Here is a 27,815-nt window from a genome sequence, read left to right on the forward strand (position 1 = left end):
CCACCTTTGTTGTGAGATTGGTATAAGCCCAGCTATTGGCCTCCGGTATCATTTGTTTGCTTATTTGTTATTGCTCATTGTTGCCTATTCCTAAGGACACACTTGAATCATCTTCTATATGATCTCAAGAGGTGAACCTTTCTGAGAAGTTTTACACTCCATTATCCATTCACCCTCTTTGTCCTAAACCTTTTCACACTTTGCTTTCAAAAACTTTGACTTGTTGTGCAAACATCTTCATGTCTTTTCAAATTAGAAACCTGGACCCTAAGTCCTTGACTTTTCAAACTCCATTTCATAACACTTCTTTGAATCAATCCTAATCATACCTTGACCATACTTTGTAAATACTCATAATCAATTAACTTCACCCATTCAATTGTTTTGTGACTTTGTCCATTGTTAACATATTTTATACATTAGCCATAGGTTTCAATTACCATAGCGGTTGATGTAAATCTTACCTTGTCCTTAGTGAGTCGATTGTAAGACTTCCGTATTGAAAACAGGGTTAACCCCTCTAGTACGTCGAAGTCGTCCTCGCATGGTGGATTGTTGATTCAGGTTAAGTTTTCTCCCATTGGTAATGAAAAGCCTTAATGCTTGTGTTTTAAAATGAAGTCACTAATTTTTTGGAAATCTTTTAGCCGAACTACGGCGTTTTGATCCTTACCTTTGATGGAAGGTATGTAGGCAACGGGTTCATCCGTTCAAACACAAAAACAATAAAAATTGTATATTCTTTTCTCATCATCCCATTCATGTTTGCACAATATGTCATAAACAAATAAACATTTTTATACAACAAGTGTGAAAAGGGCTCCCTAGGAGTACCTAGGACGTTTTGGGTGCCTAACACCTTCCCATTGCGTAATTTACCCCTTACCCAGACTCTCTGATCTTTTCATTAGTTTTCTATGTGTAAAACTTCTTAGGCCTTTGTTTGCTTTTTAGCCATTCCTTAGGATAAATAAAAGTGCGGTGGCGACTCGATTCTTTGTATACTTTGCTTTTGATTTAGTCAATAAATCATAAAGTGACGAATACACCGCTACACGTAACACATGGTGTGACGAACGTCATACCATTCTCCTATATTTTTGGCTTCAGAAGCGCAACAAAGACGGTGAGGCCTATTGTTACGCTTGACCATTGAAACGTGAACGGAAGAATCTTGGAAACCGTTACAACAAAGTGACCAGTATAAATATTGGCTTTGCAAACCCTGCAAAATCTCTCCGACTTCGTTCAATTTTCTTCTTCCAGCCGTGCAAGCATACCATTATTTTTCTTTACTGTATTTGCTTTTAATTGCAGTTTTTATTTTTATTTTTATTTTCTTTTCCATTTAAGCTTTCAGCACTTAATTAATTCTTTTTCGCACAATAGTTTCTACATCGGAAACTATTGTGTATCTTTTACTAGATCTAACCTTACGTTAGACCCTAGATTTTTATTCCTTCACTTTTATTTTTCTGTCTGATTGAAGAATTCAAGAACAAATCCAACCGGTCTGTGGTGGATGTTCAAGACTGCTATTTAATTACTCAGGTCTTTAATTATTGTTTGAATTTATATATGCTTTGTTTTACTCTTTATTTATATTATTTGTCTGAGATGGAATTATTTATGCATGCTGCTTATTTAGATCTGTTTAGTATGTCTGGCTAATTTATTTAGGTATCGGTATGTAAAGTAAGCGGAATGAAGGAATCAAAACTAAGTTGGTTTAATTAAGTTTAAAATTAAAATCACTCTTTTCACGGTCTCAATTTACAGGTTTAATAACAAGGTTTTTGTACGAAAGTAAAAGACATAAAGAAGTTAAAATCAATAGAACGAGAGTTTGAGTTTTTGACTGGACAGTGTTAATTGGACATTAATTCTAGATCAGGGCGAGAGCAATTTTTAGAGTTAATTAAATTTTAATCTTTTTCAAAAAGTATTTTTAAAGGTTGAATGTGAGGACGAGAGTTAAGCATTTGAATTTAATTATATAACCTAAGTCAACAGAGCGAGAGTTTGAGACAAGGGTGTTTAAACGATTAGTGTTTTCTTAAAAAGAGTTTCTACGGATTCTATTGTTTTCAAAAAGTGGTTTTTGACTTAACTAATAAGTGACAACTACGTTAATATAAAATCATAGTTCATTCAACAGAGCGAGAGTTTGAGATAAGACTTTTAATCAATAGTGTCAACTGAAAAGATTTATTTTAAAACCAAGAAACCAACGAAGAATTGATTCCCTAATTACGACGAACTACATACCGATATCCGTTTAGTTGATATTTAATTTAGATCCTACTTTTAGTTTTACCTTTTCCCCAAACAATCAAAGTATTACCCGCCTTAGCTTTACGAAGTAACCTTAGAAAACGGTATATCGATTCATAAGTCCCTGTGGGATCGATATCTTTTAAAACTACGCGATAGAACTGTGCACTTGCAGTTTGTACCCCAAGTTCGACTCATAAAGTCGCGATCAATTCCTCTGGTTCCTTTACTTCGTCCGGGGGTTTGGTACATTCCTTAGAAGTTTCGGGTTCACTTAATCTTGGGTTTGGTGGCTCATCATAAGCGTTCCCACTTCTTAGGGTAATGGCATTGGCTTGTCCTCTCGGATTTTGTTGAGGTTGTCCAGGGAATTATCTTCCAGGTGTAGTCTGAGGGGCTTGGTTTAAAGCTACCTGAGAGATCTGGGTTTCAAGCATCTTGGTATGAGTAACTATTTGGTCAACCTTGGTTCCTAACTGAGTAATCAATTCGTTAACATGAATGTTTTGATTCATGAACTCCTTGTTTTGTTAGGTTTGAGCGGTGATAAAATTTTCCATAATTTTCTCAAGGCTCGGTTTTGGTGGCACAGGTTGCATAGGTTGATTTGATCTAGGGGCTTGATAACTAGGTCTTGGAGGTGCATTATTTTGAATAGGGTTATTGTTTTTATAGGAGAAGTTAGGGTGATTCCTCCATCCAGGGTTATAGGTATTCGAGTATGGGTTCCCTTGGGTGTAGCTCACTTGCTCGGAGTGGGTTTCATTCAATAGACTGTATTCTGCGGATTGGTGTCCTTGGGTTCCATATATCTCACAATCCGACGAAACTGCGGCTACAGTATTCGGGTTCGTGTACATATGCTTGACTTTGAGGGCTAATGCGTCCATTTTAGCTTGCATCATGTTTATAGAGCTTAGTTCATGCACTCCTCCTTGGGCTTCCTTCTTCCCGACTGTCGCTCGTTCGACTCCCCATGATTGATGGTTTTGAGCCATGTCTTCGATGAGGGCACTAGCTTCAGGGTAAGGTTTGTTCATCAGAGCACCGCCTGCGGCAGCGTCGATGGTCATCTTTGTGTTATAATGAAGTCCATTATAGAAGGTTTGAATGATTAACCAATTTTCTAAGCCATGATGTGGGCATGCTCGTAACAACTCTTTATATCTCTCCCAAACTTTGAACAGCGATTCTCCATGGTTTTGGGTAAATCTAGTTATATGGTTTCGAAGAACGGCGGTCTTACTCGGGGGAAAATATCTAGCAAGAAAAACTCTTCTAAGGTTATCCCAAGTCGTAATGGAATTGGGTGGAAGGGAATCTAACCATGATAGAGCTTTATCTCTGAGGGAAAAAGGAAATAATCTTAAACGTATTGCCTCAGGAGAAGCTCCATTGGTTTTAAAAGTATCTGCTAATTGAAGAAATATTTTTAAATGTTGGTTAGGGTTCTCGGTAGCGAGACCCGCGAATTGTCTCTGTTGCACTAGTTGTAACAGAGATGGTTTAAGTTCAAAATTATTGGCTGACTAGAACTAGGTTCTTCATTAGGTGGTTGAGCGAAGTCCTTAAGAGGTCTTTGGTTTTGATCTTCGGCCATAGCTCTCTTAATCCTATGAAAGAATAAACATGCGCGAGCGTAACGTTCAGGTTCCGCCAGAGGGTTTACTAAGCTTAAACTTCCGGTACTGCGAGTTCTTCGCATTGACCGGCGGGAAATAACCTAAGTCTAAACGATATAACAACAGGAAAATGAAATTTGACGAAATTGGTCCCCGGCAACGGCGCCAAAAACTTGATGCGTTGGAAAACTTGATGTTCGCAAGTATACGAACGCGTCAGAGTAATATAAAAGATTATCGTATCCATAGAGACCAAGTGTCAATCTATCGTTATCTGTCGTTATGGTGTTTATCAAAGGTGTTCAAAATAAGTGTTTTGTAGTGTGCAATAAAAAGTAAAGTGTTGAAATAGATTTAATTAATAAAGACAGGGTCGAATGTAATTCACGTAATCAATTGATAATCCAAGTACTTGCTAGTAGAACTACTTATGGGCAATGTTTCCTACTTTGAAAAGAACTAATTTAACAGGAACTGACGCTTTTGCGTATTCAGAACCGAGTTGTACTCCCTAATCAAACCCTCTTATTGTCACTTATAAAAAGGCGCGCATTGCGTTAGCGTAGTAAACCTATTTTTAAGAAATATAGTATCTTGACTAAGCTGAAAAGTATTATAACCTGGATTTCTTAACCAAAAGAGGTTCTCACGAACCCGACTCTAAACTTATAAACGCGTCCGAAAATAGTTTTAAAATCTCTTTTCTTCTTGATGTTAAAAACTCCTAATGAACTAAACAAAGCTCTTTCGCTGTTTTTGAAATAGTTAAAAACAATTAAGTTTATAAAGATGTTGGACGGCTTTCGATCTTACCCAACGGAATTGAAGTGCGGGAAAACTTAAGTTGAAAGTTAAAATAGCCCTTTAAGTGTTTCTACGAACCATTGTACGGATTACTGGTTTAATTACGATCCTTACATTCTAGCCTTATAAATTTAGCTAGACATGATAAAGTAAAAGTGCATTAAAGTAAATAAAAGCAGTGCGAGTGCGGAAAGTAAATAATTTAAAGCGAGTGCGAGGAAATAAATAATTTAAAGCGAGTGCGAGGAAATAAATAAAGTAAAAGCGAGTGCGGGAAATAAATAAAGTAAAAGCGAGTGCGGGAAATAAATAAAGTAAAAGCGAGTGCGGGAAATAAATAAAGTAAAAGCGAGTGCGGAAAATAAATAAAGTAAAAGCGAGTGCGGGAAATAAATAAAGTAAAAGCGAGTGCGGAAAATAAATAAAGTAAAAGCGAGTGCGGGAAATAAATAAAGTAAAGGCGAGTAATAAAAACCTGCTCCAATCGGAGGGCTGAGTAAATTGCAATGCGGAAATGTAAATGGCGGCAGGATTAACTTCCTTCCAAAGTGCTCCAAACTCGATTACAGACTCTATCACATACTTGATGACACAATTGTGGTAACACTCCAATGCGAAGCGATTACCACTATAAAATATTGAATATATGCCTAAGTGAAACAAAGTTGCTTCTGAGTTTGCCTCTGCTCTAAGTTTGGATGATTGTAAAATTGAATTTGCGTTTCTATTTATAAGCAAAATAAAAAAGGTGGAATTGACTTGGATGCCCTTCAACTTGAAAATAGAGGAAACCGTTTCCTTCTTGTGGCGCCCGCCACAAGGCTATGGCGCCCGCCACAAGCACAAAGTGGGGCGCCTTAGTGGATGAAGTGGGGAAACGTGGGAGTTGAGGAAGTTGGACTTGGACACGTCATGGCTTGGTCTGTCGCGCCCGCCATGGGGTAGGCCATGAGCACAAAATGCTGAATTTTAGGGTTTTTAGCTCTTTTTCACTCCTTTTCTCGATCGGGGTTCCGATTAAAGTAAAAACCTGAAAACAAAGGAAAACACAGTAATAACACAACAAAATGACAAAAAATGACTAGAATGCATGTGAAATCGGAGTCAAAAATACGTAAATTTTAGTGTGATCAGCTGGATAGTGCGAGCATCCGCACTTTCAACGATTTGGGTGAAGCATTTGTTAAGCAGTACAAGTACAATGTTGATATGGCTCCGGACCGAGATCAGTTGAGATCACTGTCTCAGAAGGACAAGGAAAAATTTAAGGAATATGCGCAGAGGTGGAGTGAACTCATTGCTCAGATCAACCCTTCTTCGGAGGAAAAGGAGATGACCAAAATTTTCCTGAAGACCCTTAGCTCATTTTATTATGAGAAGATGATCGCCAGTGCCCCCCGTGATTTTACCGAAATGGTAAATATGGGGATGAGGCTAGAAGAAGGTGTCCGAGAAGGACGGTTGTCAAAGGAGGAGGTATCGTCTAGCAAGAGATACGACAATAGTTTTGGTAAGAAGAGGGATAGTGAAACTAATGCAAATTCCAGTGGGAGGCAGAAGAGGCCTCAAATCAGAAGAAGTCAACCATCCCATCAACACCATCATCAAGTATCTTCAGTGATTCCCATTTTCTCAGCAAATCAATCAACACCAATTCAACAATAACAACATCAACAACAACCACAACAACGTACAAACACCTACAACAACAACAATACCAACAATCATCAACAACAGAATTTCAAAAGGAAGAAGGTCTCTTTCGACTCAATTCCGATGACCTATACAGAGATTTATCCATCATTGTTTCTCAAGAACCTGCTACAACCGAGAAATCCGCCACAAATTCCTGAACCACTTCCATGGTTGTACAAGCCTGACCTCCGTTGTGCTTTTCATCAAGGAGCACCCGGACATGATATTGAGAACTGCTATCCACTTAAATATGAAGTTCAAAAGCTATTGAAGAGTGGAATGGTGTCCTTTGAGGACCGCGCACCTAATAAGCAAGCTAACCCACTGCCAGCCCATGGAAATTCATCTGTTAATATGGTAGACGGCTGCCCTAGGGAGTTCAAAGTGTTTGATGTTCGTTTCATAAGGAGATCCTTGGTGATGATGCACAAGGATATTTGCTTGGTTAGTGAATGTGAGCATGACCACGATGGTTGCGCTATTTGCAGTGTTAATCCAAGAGGTTGTGAGATTGTGAAAAGGGACATCCATTGGTTGATGGATGAGGTTATGATTCAGATTGTTCAATCCCATCATGTGGATGACGATGTGAATGTGATTGTTCCAGTGTTTAATAATCCCAAGAGAGTGGTGATTCAATATGATAGGAGCAGCAGCAGTAACAGTATCAGTCAAAGATCGGTATCACTGTTAGTTATACGGTTGGCGGGTCCAATCTCGTATGCATCTGATAAGGCTGTTCCTTATCAGTATAATGAAACTATTGTGAAGGATGGTCAAAAGGTTCCATTACCTAGGACCAATTCTGTCGTGAGCATTGTTGATGTTACTAAGGTGACCCGTAGCGGTCGAGTGTTTGGGCCAGTGTTCCCAAAAGATATGGAAGATTCAATAGTCAATAAGAAAGGAGAAGTGCCTGCAGCAGATCCAGTTAGTGCTTCAAAGCGTCAGTTTGGTGAATCTAGCAATTTGAAAACTAATGATGATGATGAGGTACTTCGGTTGATAAAGAAAAGTGAGTTTAATATGGTGGAGCAGCTGCTCCAAACCCCCTCAAAAATTTCAGTACTGTCTCTGCTTATGAATTCAGAAGCGCACAGAGAAGCACTACAAAGAGTTCTAGAGCAAGCGTTCGTGGAACATGATGTTACGGTGGGTCAGTTTAATCATATTGTGGCTAACATCACTTCCTGTAATAACCTCAGTATCTGTGATGAGGAACTCCCTGAGGAGGGTAGGAATCATAATCTGGCTTTGCATATTTCTATGAATTGCAAAGATGATGTGTTGTCCAATGTTCTGGTTTGTTGATTCTAAGTGTTGGCAGCAATTTTGGTAAAACAAAGAGTGTTCACAAGATGTCATGTGTGATGTCTTAACATGAGATATCCTATGTACCTGCTGGAGTTAAAGAACATGTGCAAGCAGGATTGTTTCAGAATGCCACATACAATGACAAGGCTTCTGATATTGGTTGTACCTGCTGGAGCTTATATGGAAGACATGTTCATGCAGGATTGTTTCAGATGACATACACAATGTCATGGTATCTGATATGGCTGTACCTGCTATAAAAGGAAATTGGACTATGCAGGATTTTTCTAGGATGTCAGACCCGATGTCATGACATCCTGTACACAGAACATTCAGTATGAATGTCTGGTGTTTTGTGATTGCACAATATTGACAATCATTGGTTGATTGAAGATATGGCTAGCTGGCGCATTCAATCAGGGATTTCAACCAGATTTGATTATTTTCCAAGGAGATCTATACAGCTGTTATAAAAAGATTTGATTGGAAAATATATTTAGGGTTTTCAAGATATCCAAGCCCAACAGATTGCTTCTATAAAAAGGGGCTTAGAAAACCTGTTTGAACACACAACCAAGACTGAGCGAAATTTAGAGAGAGAGTTAGGGTTTGTGTCTGTAGGTCATTCAAGTCATCCATTGATGATTGAATTGGACTGATTTGTCTTCTTGATCAAAGCTGTGAAGCAAGATCAAGAGTGTGTCTTCTTGATTGAAACTGTGAAGTAAAATCAAGAGTTTTGTAATTGAAAAGTATTTTCTTTTCACAAGGATTGTTGTTTAAAATCACGGGTGTGTGATTGTAAGGGAAGTGAGTGGGTTCTCATATCTAAGAGTGCTTAGGTAGAAGTTGCACGTGTAGAGATTATGTGAGAAAGACTGTAACTTGTTGAAGTGTACGGATAGTCTTTGAACTAATTCTATTATAGTGAATTTCCTTCCTGGCTTGGTAGCCCCCAGACGTAGGTGAGTTGCACCGAACTGGGTTAACAATTGCTTGTGTGATTTGCTTTACAATTCTGTTTATATTTCCATTGTGTATTAACAGATATTAGTGTCGTAACATCACCTTCGACATCTTATATCTGATACCAGAATTTCAATTGGTATTAGAGCAGGCATCCTGCTCTGGCTCTGGGTGAAATCTAGGGAGAATACTTTCTGGTACAATGGAGAGGGATGGAGGATCTGTTCATAGGCCACCAATTTTGGATGGTTCTAACTATGACTATTGGAAACCAAGAATGGTAGCCTTTTTAAAATCCCTTGATAACAAGGCGTGGAAAGTTGTCTTGACAGGCTGGGTGCATCCTGTTGTTACTAAAGAAGGAGAAGCCACTACTGAGAAAAAGCCTGAAGAACAATGGTCCAAGGAGGAGGATGACCTAGCCCTTGGGAATTCTAAAGCTTTGAATGCCATCTTCAATGGATTGGACAAGAACATATTCAGATTGGTAAACAATTGTGAAATAGCTAAAGATGCTTGGGACATTCTCAAGACCACTCATGAAGGCACATCCAGGATAAAGATATCTAGACTACAGCTACTCACCTCCAAGTTTGAAAACTTAAGGATGAAAGAAGAAGAGAATATTCATGAATTTCACATGAGTATCCTTGAAATTTCTAATGCCTCGGGAGCCCTGGGAGAAAAGATGACAGATGAAAAACTGGTAAGAAAAATTCTCAGGTGACTCCCCAAGAGATTTGCTATGAAGGTAACTGCAATAGAAGAATCTCAAGACATCTCCAACATGAGGGTAGATGAGCTAATTGGTTCCCTCTAAACCTTTGAGTTAGGGTTGAATGATGGTGTTGAAAGGAAAACAAAGAGCATTGCCTTCATGTCAAACTCAGAAGAGGATAAGAGTCAGGATGGTGATGAAGATCTTGTCAATGAAGTAGCTATGTTGGGAAGGCAGTTCAATAAACTGTTGAAAAAGATGGATGTAAGATCAAAGGCAAATGTCAAGAACATCTCATCTGACATCAGTAAATCCAACAATGTTGGAAGAAGAGCAAGAGCAGATGAGAAGCTCAAAGAAGGAAAAGAGGTTCAGTGCTATGAATGTGATAGGTATGGACACATCATGACTGAATGTGGTACCTACCTCAAGAAGCAGAAGATGAGTCTTGTTGCCACCTGGTCAGATGAGAGTGATACAAAGGAGGCTGCAAATCTTGTGGCTGCTTTGACAGGAAGATGGGAATCTGATGAAGACTCAAGTGATGGTGAAGTAACCTTTGAGGAATTGGCCTCTACCTACAGAGAGTTGTTTCAGAAAAGTGTAGAGCTGAACAAGCAGTCTTTAAACCAGAAGAAAGACATAGTCAACTTGAGAATGAGAAGGTAGAATACTTGGAAACCATCTCCAAATTGAAAACAGAAGTTGTGGCTCTAAAGGTCAAGCTGGATGAAGATCAACAAGTTGAGAGCCAGAAGATAGTTCAACTGGAGAAAGAAAAAGCAGAACAAGTGGAAACCATCTTCAAGCTAAAAACTGAAGTTGTCCTCTTAAACTCAAAACTAGAAGAGACAACCAAGTATGTAAGGATGCTGAACAATGGATCTGACTCCTTAGACAAGATTCTTCAAACTGGACAAATCATAGGAGTCAAATCTGGAATAGGGTACCATAAAACTAAGGCTGAAAGTAGTTACACTGGCTGCAAACCTAAAGCTAAACCCAAATGCAACAATAGTAAGAGCAGTTCCAAGATGTCACATCATATGTCACATCATCAGAAGAAAGAACAGCAGAAAGACAAACACCAAAGATGTAGATGTCATTACTGTGGGAAATTTGGACACTCAAGGCCCTTCTGCTATAAGCTGTATGGTTACCCTACCCCCTTTCATCAACATCATAAGAAGAGAAAACAGCAGGATGGAAAACACCAAAGATGGAGATGTCAATACTGTGGGAAATCTGGACACTCTAGGTCTTCCTGTTATAAGCTGTATGGTTATCCTAGCCATGTTCATCAACAGACTCACTATCAACCCAGACCCACACATTACAGGCCTATCAACAAGAAGCAATGGGTTCCTAAGACTAATGTTACAAGTCTAATGGCTCACAAAGAAGAGTGGTATTTTGATAGTGGATGCTCTAGACACATGACTGGGAACTCAGACTTGATAACTGATCTTCACCCTCATGACTTAAGCTATGTAACCTTTGGTGGTGGAGCTAAAGGTGAAATAAAGGGGATAGGCAAGCTTGAGTGTCCTGGAGCTCCTAAACTTGACAATATTCTACTGGTCAAGGGCTTGACTTCAAATTTAATAAGCATCAGTCAGCTAGGGGATCAAGGTCTGAATATCATCTTCACTAAAACTGAATGTCTGATTGTGAACAAAGACAGTGAAGTAATTATGAAAGGAATCAGGACCAACAACAACTGCTACATGTGGAGCTCTCAAATGGATAACCCCTCTAAGATGAGTACAGTTGCAAGAAGAATCATCAAGGGAAAGGAAAAGTGTCAGATAAGGATGCTAAGACCTAACCTCAAGGAAGAAAAGGTCATGATGGCCCAAACACCTGAACATATGACTGATGGTATGAAGTCTGAAGCTGGAACAGAGACACAAGGGACTATTGAGATAAATAAAATATCAGTTGAAAGCAACAATGCCCAACCAGGGTGGATGAAATTACTAATAATTGTCTACAATGTCACAATCGATGCTATGACAATGTATTATGACAACCTGTATGGAACATCCATGTCCAAAGATCATATTCAGCACAGCTGGACCAAGTACATTATTTGCTTTCATCACTCAGGTAGAAAATATATGGAAAACAAACCCATAGTTCTACAGCATGAAATACAACTAACCAACAGGACTGCAAAGGATTTGTATGATGTCCAACTGAAAGATGAAAAGGGAAAATTAGGGGCTTGGCTTCTTGAGAAAATATGGCAATTAATATGGAGTGGAAAAGGCAAGAAAAATATTGTCTGCCCAATGAAAAGAAAAAGCCACATTAATAATGAATCATCTCCTAGTATTGGAAATAGCATCCATTTCATTAGCACGCCCTGCCTGAATACAATTTTTTCTATCTTCATCATTCTACTCAGAGAACCTCTGCTAGGGCAAAGAAACTCTTCTCAGAAGTTCAACAACATGTCTCAACATCCATCAATATCCAGCTCAAAACCCTTTCATATAAGAACTTCCTCCATGGAAATTTTAGATGAAGATCTGATGGATGTAACCCCTCTACGCATGATACCAGGTGACGTTTCAGGCTCCCCTTCCATGGCCAAAGCTAAGCAAGGTAGCACTCCAGAAAAATCTCCTGATAAAAAGGACATGCACTCTACTGATCGCATCATAAGAAACCTAGTTACTGAGATACTGAATGAAGATCATGTAGTCAAGGACATTTTTACCCCTCTGTCCAAAAGGGACCCCTCTCCTGAGGAGGAAACCCAAGCTGAAAAAGATGATGACTCATCTAAAACAGAGAAGGAAGTAGCTGCTGAGGGACTATGTTCTCTTAGAAAAAACTTACCTAGCATGTCCCCTAATACTGCTCAGGACATTGAGGAAGAAAGGTCTGAGGAAGAAGATGACACGTTGGTCAATCTTGTGAAAACAAGTGTAGCAAAAAGACTGAGAAAAAGGAAGAGTATTGCTGAGATAAGAACAGATAGGAAAGAGAAAAGGGTTGCTGGTATAGGTCCCTCCAAAGCTTGGAGTAAAGTAGAGGTCAGGAAGAAGAAAGAAAGTGAGAGTTCTGAATCTGATGAGAATGTCGAAGACGATGTCCCAGACATCTCCTTTGACAAAAGAAAGGCTGTAAAGAAGTCTTCCAACAGAATTGCTGCTGAGCACCTAGACAAATGGAGGTTTGTCACTCAGAGAAGGGTTGCATTTGAAAGAGAATTGGGGAAAGAAATTGTTGAAGTGAAGGAAGTAATGGAGTTAATCAAGGCAGCTGGTCTTATGAAAACTGTGACTGCTCTGCCTCAATGCTATGAGGGGCTAGTCAAAGAATTCATTGTAAACATTCCTGAGGAAAGTTATGAGGTCTGCAAAGTGGTTGTTAGGGGTAAGTGTGTAAAACTTTCACCAACCATCATCAACAGATTCCTAGGGAGAGGAACAAATGGAGGGGTAGATCTAGAGACCACAGATAATGAGATCTGTAGGATGATCACAGCTGGCCAGGTCAAGGAATGGCCTCGTAGGAAACACCTATCAGCTAGTAAACTAACTGTCAAGTATGCCATCTTACACAAGATTGATTCAGCAAATTGGGTACCTACTAATCACATATCTACCATCTCCATTGCTCTTGGGAGGATCATTCATGCCATTGGAACTAAGATGAATTATGACTTTGGAAAGTTTATGTTTGATCAAACCATCAGACATGCCTCCACCAATGCTGTAAAGTTGCCCATTGCATTCCCTTCCATCATTTGTGGCATCATCCTGAGTCAACAACCAGGAATCCTAAGTGCTAGTGATATTCCAAGCAGGAGGAAGACCCCTCTATCAATTCACTATAAGCTTTTTGAGGGTAGTCATGTCAATGATGTTGTCATGACATCTGCAAGAAGGGAACCTGCATCTCAAGGGAACCTAATTGACCAACTAAGAGAAACCTGCAGGGAATTGGAGAATGGTATAAATGTGGCCAAAGCAAGAAAAGAAGCTTTGGAAGCTCTTATTTATAGCCTGGAAAAGGAGGAGATAGAAAAAGCTGGTAAGGACTCAGAGGCAAAAGCACAGTCCTGTACCAACTCTGAAAGCTCTGATGGCTCTGAAGATGAAGAAGAAGGCGAAGATGATACTTCTTCCTCTGATTGATGGTTCCTCCTCTTGTTTGTTAAAAAATGAAGACGGTGAAGCTGGTGGGTCTGATGTTCTGGGAGATGTTCTGCTGCTGCTGCAATATGGAGTTTTTGTTTTTGTATTTTGTGGCAGTCCTCTTGATGCCTGTTATGTAATATTTAGGGCTCTTAATGAGTTCCTTGGATTTGTTCATTATTCCAGCTATCACAGTTGTGTTTAATGATGTTGTGTACTTCCTGAATATTATGTTTTAACATGCTTAATGTTATAATATCAGTTTTAACTTTCTCTACTAGGCTAATAGACATTTATTTTGTCTGATTGGTCACCTTTGGTCAATTTTGACTAAAAAGGGAGAGAAGTGCTTGATATGGAAGTTGGATGTGGCTGAACAAAAGTACTGCTATTATTGAAAGAGGTGCACAGGTGCTGGTGTTGAAGCAGATGTCAGTATGACATTCTGGCTGATACAGGTGCTGGAGTTACAGTAGCTGTTATATTTGATGCATGCACAGATTTAGGGGGAGAAGAAGTACCCTGGTGCATTGTGCATTTGTGTGTCTTACTAGTTGCATCCATAACTAGTAATTTTGTTGATTGTTGCACAGATTTAGGGGGAGGAGAAGTACCCTTGTGCATGTGTGTATTACTAGTAGCCATAGCTAGTAATTGTTTTGCTTCTGCTGCTGATTAAACTTTTGTTATGTTGTTTAACTGCTGATAGTTTGCATTGTGAACAAAAAGGACAGATATATGTTTTAGCCAAAATTTGCCAAAGGGGGAGTTTGTTGATTCTAAGTGTTGGCAGCAATTTTGGTAAAACAAAGAGTGTTCACAAGATGTCATGTGTGATGTCTTAACATGAGATATCCTATGTACCTGCTGGAGTTAAAGAACATGTGCAAGCAGGATTGTTTCAGAATGCCACATACAATGACAAGGCTTCTGATATTGGTTGTACCTGCTGGAGCTTATATGGAAGACATGTTCATGTAGGATTGTTTCAGATGACATACACAATGTCATGGTATCTGATATGGCTGTACCTGCTATAAAAGGAAATTGGACTATGCAGGATTTTTCTAGGATGTCAGACCCGATGTCATGACATCCTGTACACAGAACATTCAGTATGAATGTCTGGTGTTTTGTGATTGCACAAGTATTGGCAATCATTGGTTGATTGAAGATATGGCTAGCTGGCGCATTCAATCAGGGATTTCAACCAGATTTGATTATTTTCCAAGGAGATCTATACAGTTGTTATAAAAAGATTTGATTGGAAAATATATTTAGGGTTTTCAAGATATCCAAGCCCAGCAGATTGCTTCTATAAAAAGGGGCTTAGAAAACCTGTTTCAACACACAACCAAGACTGAGCGAAATTTAGAGAGAGAGCTAGGGTTTGTGTCTGTAGGTCATTCAAGTCATCCATTGATGATTGAATTGGACTGATTTGTCTTCTTGATCAAAGTTGTGAAGCAAGATCAAGAGTGTGTCTTCTTGATTGAAACTGTGAAGTAAAATCAAGAGTTTTGTAATTGAAAAGTATTTTCTTTTCACAAGGATTGTTGTTTAAAATCACAGGTGTGTGATTGTAAGGGAAGTGAGTGGGTTCTCATATCTAAGAGTGCTTAGGTAGAAGTTGCACGGGTAGAGATTAGGTGAGAAAGACTGTAACTTGTTGAAGTGTACGGATAGTCTTTGAACTAATTCTATTATAGTGAATTTCCTTCCTGGCTTGGTAGCCCCCAGACGTAGGTGAGTTGAACCGAACTGGGTTAACAATTGCCTGTGTGATTTGCTTTACAATTCTGTTTATATTTCCATTGTGTATTAACAGATATTAGTGTCGTAACATCACCTTCAACATCTTATATCTGATACCAGAATTTCATGGTTGACACCGGATCATCGTTGAATGTGCTGCCAAAGTCAACTTATTCGAAGTTGTCATATCAAGGAGCGCTTATGAGGTATAGTGATGTAATCGTCAAAGCTTTTGATGGTTCATGCAAAACAGTGATAGGTGAAGTGGACCTTCCACTGAAGATAGGTCCGAGTGACTTCCAGATTACTTTCCAAGTAATGGATATCCATTCGGCCTATAGTTGTCTATTGAGAAGGCCATGGATTCACGAGGAGGGAGTTGTTACCTCCATGTTACATCAGAAACTCAAATTCGTCAAGAATGGGAAATTAGTCATTGTTGGTGGGGAAAAGGCGTTGTTAGTTAGCCACCTGTCATCTTTCTCTTATGTTGAAGCTGAGGATGAGGTTGGAACTCCGTTCCAAGCCTTATCTATTGTTGTTGAAAAGAGAGTTGGGGCACTTATGTCCTCATTGAAAGATGCAAGGAAGATTGTTGAAGAAGGTAATGTCGACCAATGGGGGCGAGTGGTAGAGGTCTCCAACAACAAGAATAGAATAGGTTTGGGTTTTCAACAAGGTTCATCAATTGCTAGATCAAAGGATATGCAACTTAGCTTCCGTAGCGGAGGGTTCATTCATGGCAATGAACAACACTTAGCTGTTGTGCTAGAGGATGGCGAAGAGGAAGATTGCACCAATTTTGTGACGCATGGAAAGGCTTGCAAGAATTGGATTGCTGCTGATATTCCTGTTATTTTGCATCGATCTAAGTAATTGCTTTATTTGTTTTAAAAAATCATTCTCTTATGCCTAAGGGAGAAGTGAACATTGTTGGGCATTTTCAAAATTTGATCATCAATAAAATTAATTTTATTCATCCACATCTATGATGTTTGTTTTTACTTTTTGCTTTATTCAGAAAATGGTAATCACAAAAAACATAAATAAACAATATAATTGTCCATCTGCATAATATTTGGTCACAAATTCACTTCTCTAAAATCAAAATATCAAATCATTATGCAGGTTGGTTTCTAACCCCATCGAATACAATGATCCTTCTCCTTCTCCAAATTTTGAGTTCCCTGTGTTTGAGGTTGAGGAGGAAAGTGATGAAAAAGTGAGTGATGAATTGTCTCGTCTTCTTGAGCATGTAGGAAAAGCCATTCATCCATTCGAAGAGCAGATTGAGTTAGTCAACTTAGGTTCTGAAGATGATGTGAAGGAAGTCAAGATTGGGTCTCGACTGTTTCCAGATGTTAAGAAGGGGTTAATTGATCTTCTTCGAGAATATTCAGATGTGTTTGCTTGGTCCTATCAAGACATGCCTGGTTTGGATTCTGAGATAGTGGAGCATAGGTTTCCGTTGAAGCCAGAATGCTTGCCAGTCAAGCAGAAGTTGAGGAGAACACATCCTGATATGGAGGTGAAGATTAAAGAAGAAATACAAAAACAGATTGACGCAGGTTTCCTTGTGACCACTGAGTATCCGCAATAGGGGGGGGGGTAGTATTGTGCCTGTGCCAAAGAAAGATGGAAAAGTACGCATGTGTGTTGATTACCGAGATTTGAATAAAGTCAATCCGAAAGATGATTTCCCTCTGCCACACATTAATATGTTGGTAGACAATACTGCTAAATTCGAAGTCTTTTCGTTTGTGGATGGATTTTCCGGATATAATCAGATCAAGATGGCACCCGAAGATATGGAGAAGACCACACTCATTATAACTTGGGGAATATTTTGTTATAGAGTGATGCCTTTCGGTTTGAAGAATGCTGGTGCAACTTACCAAAGAGCAATGACTACTCTTTTTCATGATATGATGCATAAAGAGATTGAAGTATATGTTGATGATATGATTGCCAAATCAATTAATGAAGAGGAACATGTTGAGAATTTGTTGAAGCTTTTACAGTGTTTGAGGAAGTATAAACTCCGTTTGAATCCCAATAAGTGTACTTTTGGTGTTCGTTCTGGTAAGTTGTTGGGCTTTATCGTCAACGAGAAGGGTATTGAAGTTGATCCCGCCAAGGTCAAAGCAATACAAGAGATGCCTACGCCCAAAACTGAGAAGGAAGTCAGAGGATTCCTCAGCCGCTTGAATTATATATCAAGATTCATTTCACATATGACTGCCACATGTGCGCCTATATTTAAGCTTCTTCAGAAAGACCAATCTTGTGATTGGACCGAAGACTGCCAAAAAGCTTTTAATAGTATCAAAGAGTATCTGCTTGAACCTCCAATCCTATCTCCACCTGTTGAAGGAAGACCGTTGATTATGTATTTGATTGTGCTCGAAGATAGTATGGGTTGTGTTCTTGGTCAGCAAGATGAGACTGGAAAGAAAGAATTTGCAATTTACTACCTCAGTAAAAAGTTCACCTACTGTGAGACTCGGTATTCTATGCTGGAGAAGACTTATTGCGCATTGGCTTGGGCTGCTAAGCGTCTGCATCAGTATATGTTGAATCATACCACTTGGTTGATATCCAAAATGGATCCAATCAAGTATATATTTGAGAATCCTGCTTTAACTGGGAGGATTGCCCGTTGGCAGATGTTGTTATCAGAGTATGATATTGAATACCGATTTTAGAAAGCAATCAAAGGTAGTGTCTTGGCTGACCATTTGGCTCACCAACCGATTGAAGATTACCAGTCAGTGCAGTATGATTTTCCTGATGAAGAGATCTTGTACCTGAAAATGAAAGATTGTGATGAACCATTGCTTGAAGAAGGGCCAGAACCTAGTTCCTGTTGGGGCATGGTATTTGATGGAGTTGTTAACCAATATGGTAATGGCATTGGGGCAGTGATTATTACTCCTCGAGGCACACTTTTTCCATTTACAGCTAGATTGACTTTCAAGTGCACAAACAATATGGCAGAATATGAAGCTTGCATTATGGGGCTTGAAGAAGCCATTGATCTCAGAATCAAGCATTTAGATGTCTTTGGAGATTCAGCTTTGGTTGTGAATCAAATCAAAGGTGAATGGGAGATGAATCAACCCGATTTGATACCATATAAAGATTATGCGAGGAGGATTTCAACTTTCTTTACAAAGATTGAGTTTCATCATATCCCTCGAGATGAAAACCGGATGGCAGATGCTCTTGCAACGTTGGCATCAATGATTGTAGTGAAGTATTGGAATGAGGTTCCCAATTTGACTGTGATGCGTCTTGATAGGCCAGCTCATGTGTTTGTTGTTGAAAGACGAGAAGTTGTGGTATTATGACATCAAGTGTTTCCTCCAAAATCAGATTTACCTGTCTGGGGTATCCTTGAAAGATAAGAAGACTTTGAGGAGATTAGCCGGTAACTTCTACCTAAATAGTGATGTGCTTTACAAGAGAAACTTCGATATGGTTTTGCTCAGATGCGTGGATAGACACGAAGTGGACTTATTGATGACTGAAGTTCATGAAGGTTCCTTTGGTACTCATTCTAATGGACATGCAATGGCAAAGAAGATGTTGCGAGCAGGTTACTATTGGTTGACAATGGAATCTGACTATTGCAAGTTTGTGAAGAAATGCCACAAGTGTCAAGTATATGCGGATAAGATCCATGTTCCTCCGACACTATTGAATGTGATTTCCTCCCCATGGCCCTTCTCCGTGTGGGGAATCGATATGATTGGCATGATTGAGCCCAAAGCTTCGAACAAACATCATTTCATTTTGATGGCAATTGATTACTACACAAAATGGGTTGAAGCGGCATCGTATGCGAATGTAACCAAGCAAGTTGTTGTAAGGTTTATCAAGAATCAGATTATATGTCGTTATGGTGTGCCAAGTAAGATCATTACTGATAATTGATCGAACTTGAATAATAATATGGTGGAAGCTCTTTGTAAAGACTTCAAGATTGCACATCATAATTCTTCTCCCTACATACCTAAGATGAATGGGGTTGTTGAAGCTGCAAACAAGAACATCAAGAAGATTATTCAGAAGATGGTTGTGACCTACAAAGATTGGCATGAGATGCTCTCATTTTCCTTGCATGGGTACCGTACATACGTCCACACTTCAACAGGGGCAACCTCATTCTCACTTGTTTATGGCGTGGAAGCAGTATTCCCCGTAGAGGTTGAGATTCCTTCATTACGTGTGCTCATGGAAGCCAAGTTGACTGAGGCTGAATGGTGTCAAGCCAGGTATGATCAGTTGAATTTAATCGAGGAGAAGAGATTGATTACCATGTGTCATGGTCAGTTATATCAGTTGAGGATGAAGAAAGCTTTTGATAAGAAGGTCAGACCTCGTGTATTTAGAGAAGGTGACCTTGTGCTCAAGAAGATTTTATCGTTCAAACAAGATTCTAGGGGCAAATGGACTCCTAATTATGAAGGCACATATGTTGTTAAGAGAGCCTTTTCAGGCGGTGCTTTGATTCTTACAACTATGGATGGTGAATAGTTCACTCGTCCTGTGAACGCAGATGCAGTCAAGAAATACTTCGCCTAAAAAGAAAAGAACAACTCGCTAAGTTGAAAACCCGAAAGGGCGGCTTAGGCAAAAATGAGCGTCTCGGTGGATTGAAAACCCGAAAGGGCGATCCAGGCAAAAGTTAGAGATATAAAACAGAAAGAATCATCCCAATAAATTGAGTACCCCACCTTGGGGAAATTTATGCAAAAGTTAGGGATTATGGCAAGTAACTGCACCCTGCTGATCTTCAGTTTGGAAAACTTTGTTGAGCACAAGGGTTGACGGTGATTCATCATCCCCAGTATCGGCCAAAAACACAGTGAACATCAAGAGTTGATGGAAGGATTAGTGGTCATTTGTATTCAATGTAATGTAACCCTTTTCCATGTAAATTACCATTTTCAACTTTGTAAAAATCTATGGAGTCTTGTCATTTACAGACTACCGTTCTATTAAATAAAGTTGAGCTTTTATCCCATTGTTTCTACTCTTGTTTATTTTAGCCAAATAGTTTAAATTTTATTGTGATCATTTTCGAAATTTAAAATTTTAAAATAAAAATCATTTTTTCTTAAACATATAAAATCATGAATTCTAAAGCGATCAAAAGGAACGTCAATAGCAGTTTGAAAGCGGTAAGCCCTAAGTGTGGAGCAGCATTGGTCCTCCCCGAGCAGTAGGCGCAATTTCTCTTCCATCCCCGACGGCATTCTTCAGCACTTGGTTTTTTTCCGCCATTCTCCAGTATAATAGTCGGCTAAGTTGGTTGATTCAGTTCCCCTGCGGAATCTTTATCCCTTAGCGGATCTTGTGGTTATTCCCCAGCAAGGTTGGTGATTATTACCTGGCCATTTTTATCTCTAGCAGAGTAAGGATGTTGTCCTCAGCAGTTCGCATGATTGCGGTAGAACTTTGGTTTCCTCACCAATCATCATCAGATTCGCTCTCGGTCAGAGTTTCCTCCTAGTCTTTGAGCAGCTATTTGTGTTTTTCCTCTGTATGGTTGTCTGCCATTTGATATGGTGTTGACCTAAAATTCCCCACAGACTCGATAACGGTTTTTCTCAGCAGATTTCATCCTTCCCTAGCTAGGGTTGAGCCTTTGGGATGTCGATCTCTCTTTTCTTCGACAGTCATCTCCCTCTTGTGTGGATTGACCGAGAATTGTATCGATGATTCAAATCTACTACACCTTTGTATCCTTTGCGATCGTTTTGTAAGCATGATCATCACATATACATAAACATATAAATATACATATACACATATACTCATATATATCATTGTCATACCCCGATTTTGGTCCTGAATTTTTTATGAGGATTGTGGTTTTGATCCAAAGTCATGATGTTGTGATTGTGGATACCTCTATGGTCTGGGTCATCTGAACAACCAAGTTTCTTGTGTTTCTAGCCACTTGCCAGTCATGTTATTGGTTCATGGATACTATGTCAAAACCCTAACCTTATGGTCTTATTTCATGGTTTTGTTCATACACATTATCAGTCAAGTTATTTTCTTTTCAAGAGTCAAACATTCAAGTTATGATTAAACCAATTGTGAAACCAACTTCAAACCATTTTGTTAATCCATTTCAATTTTATTTCATTACATTTGATTCCATACAAAAAATACACAAAAATTGATACTTTGACCAATTGTTGACTTTGGTCAACAGTTGACTTTTTGGTCAACTTTGACCAAAGTCATCTCAAATTCTCCAAACCCTAAATTCACACATAATTGTCCATTTACAAAGAAACTACAAAGAAAATTGAATTTTGACCATTTTGTTGACTTTGGTCAACAGTTGACTTTTTGGTCAACTTTGACCAAAGTCAACCTCTCCATTTGTCGGCCGTCAAAAACCTAATCTAACCCATTTGGCCTTGATGCTTCATCCAAAGGTTTTGATTTGAGATACTTTTGTTTGTTTTCTTCATTTTTAAGTAATTTGGTTCATGTTCAATTTCATGTCCACCATGTTATATGTGTTGCTGCACTTCCAATCCTAACTCCATCTGGCCAAACATGTCTTGCAACCATATAAACATGGCCTGAGATACCTTGAAGCGCACAATGAAGCCTGGCTAAATCCAAAGATCAGCAAGATGGCAAAGCTCACCATGGCTGCAGGCATGAACCTTGTCTTTCCTTGCTTGCTGTTGTTGCCAATGTGAAATCCACACATCATATTTATGCCCACAAACCAATGCCTAACCTCTTGTGCAGAATCACAACACCCTGCAATCTATACAACAGACCATAACCCCGCAGTGAATATGCACCAACACACAACATTCTTATCGGCATCATTTCTGCCATGAATATTGTGGTTCAAAGCAAGGACCAATTGTAGAGTCCTCCTGCAGCAGTTGGAAAACCACAACATTGCATCATCAAGTAATGACCTTTTAATCATAAGCATAGCAGTCCAATTCAGCTAACATTTGCAACAGCCATCCAATGCTAATTGACCAAACACAACCTAGTAACATACCTGTGGGAACACTGCTGTGTAAAACCAGACCAAGGTTGAACTTAGGCGAGTGGAGATACATGGATAAGGTGTGCTGCAGAATTGAGCAACATTAAACCTACAATCATCAACCACATTCCTCATTGGAAGCATATGCTGCTAATTCAAGCCATCGACCCAGCTTGCCTTGCCATACTATGACTATACCCACCTGCATCAAGCCAAATTACCATGACCATAGCTTGCTGCAATAATCCAGGTGAAACCATGTTAAACCAATGAAGATGAAGAAGATGCTGATAAAGGTGAAGACGAAGAAGAAAAGCCTAAAACAAAGACAATGAAGGAAACAACTTATGAGTGGGAACTTTTAAATGATGTGAAGGCTGTATAGCTGCGGAGTCCAAAGGAGGTTACAGAGGAAGAGTATACCAAATTCTACAACTCTCTTGCCAAGGATTTTAGCGGCGACAAACCTTTATCATGGAGCCACTTTACTGCTGAAGGTGATGTCGAGTTCAAAGCAGTCCTTTATGCGCCACCAAAAGCACCTCAGGACTTGTACGAAAGTTATTACAATTCAAACAAATCAAACTTGAAGTTGTATGTTAGACGAGTGTTCATTTCAGATGAATTTGATGAATTGTTGCCTAAGTATCTGAGCTTTTTGAATGGTCTTGTTTCAACCTCATGCATACCATACATTGTTTGACATGTTGGCTCAGCAAATCTTGGTATTGGTCTGCCTTGAACTAGGTCCTAATACAGCACAATGCAACACCAATGAATCCAGCATTCAATTCTTAATTCAATGCAAGACACAATGGAGAGAGTGGACTTTACCTTGCCTTGTTCTCCCTTTGGTTTGCTTGATGTACCATCATTGTCATGCTAAGACAACATACAGTAGTCACGCAAAATAATATCAAGGCATAACAACAGCAAAGGAATTCAGGAGCGGAAAACACTTAACAGGGTTCAGTCGTGACAACCCCTTAACAGCTCACAGAACTCCATGTGAGTGGCATCCAAAAGCAGCTCAAGTTCATTCCTCTTGCTGCAACAACTACAACCAATCTGCAAAACCATTGCTAAACACCATCCTGCAGCAATACTGCAAACCAAGGCAAGAGAAATCATGACCAGCACCATGATGTTTACATGATTATTAGACATACTTACATATGCAGTAGGCTTTGGACTCGTGATAATGGAGAAGGCTTATGAAAGCTGCGGCATGAAGACCCTCCCTGCAGAAACAATCCAGCATAACCAAACTCAGTCATGACATGTCAAAAACATCAATAAATCCATCATCTGATGCTTAATCCAAATGTAACACTTCTTGCCTTGTTACTGCAGCAGACCGTTCAGCAATCCTGCAGCATACCATGACCAACTGCAGCCATGTACCTTGGAGTAGCATTCAGTCCATTAACAAACAGCAGTAACATGTGTTCACCATGGCATAACCAACAGATGCGAGCCAATCCTGCATCAAACACCTGCAGAACCATGTAAACTTACATCAATTAACCAAGCTGCATCAATACATGTGACTCAGAACCAAGTGAGAACATACTTGAAACACCTATCTAGCCTCATTTGCAGAACAAAAAAAAATCAAGTTGCAATACCATAATTCTGCAGCACTGAACATCTGTTGCAACAGGAGACTGCATGACCAATACCTACCAGTTGCAACATGACACCTACATGACCATTTGGACATACCAATACACATGAATTTGGTTTTGAACTCATAATGATGAGAGAGGCTCATGGAGGTTGTAGCAACTAGAACCAAACCTGCAAAAAGAAACCAGTTGGCAGCATGTTATAAATGTATAAATCCTGCAGAAAAGAAAACTCACAACCAAAACTAGCCAAATGGTGAAGCAAGTTGAAGCCATGATGCACAAGGCAAAACCTACTGACCAAGACAACTTGCAAACAACAATGTAACAGGTGACAGACCTAAGGCTAAACTAGGCCACATCAAATTGAATGGTTAGTCCAGTTGCATACCTGAGTGCAAAACATGACCATTGAGACAACCTTGCACGTGTTAGGCACCAATCTGCGTCAAGTCAAGACCTGTCCCAAGCAACATCAGCTAGCAGACTGAATTCGTATCAATACCAAGACCACAAGTAAGCCACAACATCATTACATGTGTGTGGTAGCTCATGACCACAAAACCTGCATCAAAACTGCACCCTGTTCAAGAAGGATCAAAGCAACAAAAATACAGGGCAATGGAAACCTAACAGCAGACCATGATAAGTTGTCAGTAAGCTATCAACATTGGGCTATCAAGATGGGTGCATACCAGTTCCTAAGCCTACCCAATTGTGTTACACCAACAAAACCAAGTCAGACACATTGCAAGACTACCATACCATGTGCAGACCAAGCCACCACAAATCCTGCTATACCAACCTGCTGCAACGCCTAACCTGCACAAACCAAAGTTCCAGCTAGTACTCAATCGAAAAAACTTGATAAAATTCCGAAAGACTATGAAGCTGTCATTAGTATTGAAACTCATGTTCAGCTTTCTGCACTTACCAAAGCCTTTTGTAATTGCCCTTACAATTATGGATCATTTCCCAACAGTAGCATTTGTCCGGTTTGTATGGGTTTGCCGGGTGCTTTGCCTGTTTTGAACTCTAAGGTTATTGAGTTTGCTGTCAAATTGGGACTTGCTCTTAATTGCAATTTGGCTTTTAACTCCAAGTTTGATAGGAAACAGTATTTCTATCCCGATCTTCCAAAAGGGTATCAGATTTCTCAGTTTGATGTTCCAATTGCTGCTTCTGGTTTTCTGGATGTGGATTTTCCTTTGGAGTTTGGTGGGGGGCATAAGAGGTTTGGCATTACAAGGGTTCATATGGAAGAGGAAGACCAAGTACCTCTAATTATCATTCAGCATACTGATGGCAAGAAATTTTTCAAGCCCAATTTGGAACCAGATCACCTTGCAGCTCGGTTGAAGGCATACAAGGATGAAGATGTTGCTCCATTTGTCAAGTCTGAACCTATTCCTGCGACTAACAACGAACCTGTTAAAGTGTTGGTTGGGGAAACTCTTCAAAATATCCATTATCCCAAGTCAAACCAAGCTCACCATTTTCACTGCAGTAAAAAGGTAGTTAATTCACTGCAGTAAAATCACAACAACTCGGTAAGATGGTAAAAATTCACAAGCAACAAAAATGAAACATTTTCACAGAAGAGGTACAAGGTACATGTTACCTTTTTCAGAGCAAACACCAAAATGGGATAGACAACAGAGCAGCACAAAAAAAAAGCACTTCCAATTCCATACTCTTTTGATCTCATCCAAACCCTAGCAATGGGATTATAAAAAGGGAGAAATCAGTGAGGAAAAAAACCTAGAGAACAACAGAGAGCTGGAGGCGAAAATCTGAGAAGAAACCCTAAAAATCCCAAGAGTGATTACCTGGAGGCCAGCGTTTGCACGTCCTACACCGCCACCACTGCGACATTTTGTAAGGATTTTTCTTTCTCTCTATCTTTCTCATATGCTTGTTGTCTGAAAATATTTGTGAGAGTTGAGGAAGTTCGATTCACTGAGTTGGAGAGCGTGAGAGGGTTTTGTTGATGTCATAAGAAGGATGAGTTTCGAGTGCGTGAGATTGCCATTGTTGGGGAAGGTTGAGTTCGCAAGGTGAGAGAGATGAGAAGAAGACGAGCTTCTGTTTTGCTTTTTTTCGTTTCCATTTTTCTGTTTTCTTTTTTTTAATTTTTTTTTAATTTGTTTTTTAACAGAGATAAAAAAAAACATAAAAATGTTTATATGTTATTTATTTTTTTTTGGTTTTTTTATTTTTTTGTTTTAGCCGGTTCATATATTTAAGGTAGTATTTCAGTAGCATATGATCTTGAGTGGTCTGGTGGAGAGGAGTGATTTCATGGTCTTGAGTGGGGTGGGTTCAATACCCTGGTTTGTTGCTTTGGTTTTCCAACATTTTTTGATCTTTCCATATTTTTCTAGCCTTACCATTTAACTAACATGTTTCTATCATTTATTCATTTTTATTGTTTTATTTTTAATATGACTTATGTGATTATTCATTTTTTTTAGGATCTATGTGAATTATTATATTTGTGTTTGTTCATTTCATTTGTACAAATTATTTGCCTTTATGTGTGGGTTATGTTAAAATCCTGATAAATCATCACAATCTCATTGATAAAAAAACCATTCAAAACCATTTTAAAATTAAAAATCATATTTTCTCGATTCAATGTCGAGCCCATTTTCACACCCTTGTAAGTCGATTGCTTTTTAAGCATCGCCATCAACCTCACATAGCTTACTCTTGGGCTTTCTTACAATGAGCCAGTTCCTTTGCACTTACACTCATACATTGCATTATTTATTGTTTGGACCCGATTTAATTATTCCAATACTTTGAATCCTCATTCATAACAAATGTATCCCTCTCCCATGGAATGTATAATATTTATTCTTTCATTCTTTATTCATCTGTTAATACAAGAAATAAAATGAACATCCGATAACCTTTTCAAAACAAGACCAAAACCTCGATCCAACGTCGAGTAATCACTTTTCTCAAAACCTAACAGAACCAGCACGTATTCATCCACCCTTTTGTAAGTCGATTGCTTTATGCATCGCCGTCAACCTTGTAAGCCGATTGCTTCATGCATCGCCATCTACCCTCATCCCTAACACTTCTCCCTGCTCCATTCGTCGATTCTTGTTCCGATTAGGTAGCACCCACTAGATAGAACCCTTTACATGATAACATAGGTAGGATTCCCATATCCTTTTGTATGATAACATAGGTAGAATTCCCATATTCTTTGCATGCTAACATTAGGTAGATATTCCCATTTGTAAATCCTAAACACTTAAGTACATATCGCATGACAACTCTAGGGCAGAGCTTCCCCATTTCTTTTAGACCTTCTGTGCGTCCCCGATCTTGAAGCATGTAATCCATCCTATTGCAAAGAGGTAACTGCCTAAGACTCGATTCAGCGAGCTGCGACACCTACTGCTAGGATGTGAACACGTTGCCCACTCTCCTTTGACACAACTGGTGTCCTCCTTTGTAAGTCCATGTTCAGATGGCAATCCCTATGTAGGGGAACTACGTCGCCCTGATTCTCATACCAGATGAGGTACGTAGGCAGGAGGTCGTGCGAGATCTCTCCGGGCACACTTTTCTTTCTTTTTGTGTGTGTGCTTGACAGTTATAGGCTCGAGTTCCCGACTCCCTATTAACTTGTTTGGTTGTTGTGTGCTTGGAAGCTGATGTAAGTCCATCGAGTGGCATTCGGGTTCCAGTGTGCGTGTGTTTTGGTTCGGATGCTGATGTAAGTCCAGTGATTGGCATTCAGGCTCCATGTTTGCCTACTTGTGTGTTGTTTGTTTGGCGTGCGTGCAGCCAAACTACGGCAACTCTGATTCTCATGTTCAGATGAGATAC

General features: G+C 39.3%; 1 non-coding gene across 1 annotated transcript; it reads left to right on the plus strand.

Moving 5' to 3' along the window:
* The first annotated feature begins 3,402 nt into the window (after positions 1 to 3,402).
* Positions 3,403 to 3,509, plus strand: LOC127089451 (small nucleolar RNA R71). Its single transcript, XR_007791047.1, has one exon. It is a non-coding gene; the product is annotated as a small nucleolar RNA R71 (small nucleolar RNA).
* Positions 3,510 to 27,815: the final 24,306 nt, after the last annotated feature.

This window comes from Lathyrus oleraceus, chromosome 5 (genome assembly GCF_024323335.1).
Source record: "Lathyrus oleraceus cultivar Zhongwan6 chromosome 5, CAAS_Psat_ZW6_1.0, whole genome shotgun sequence".
Classification (NCBI taxonomy): Eukaryota; Viridiplantae; Streptophyta; class Magnoliopsida; order Fabales; family Fabaceae; genus Lathyrus; species Lathyrus oleraceus.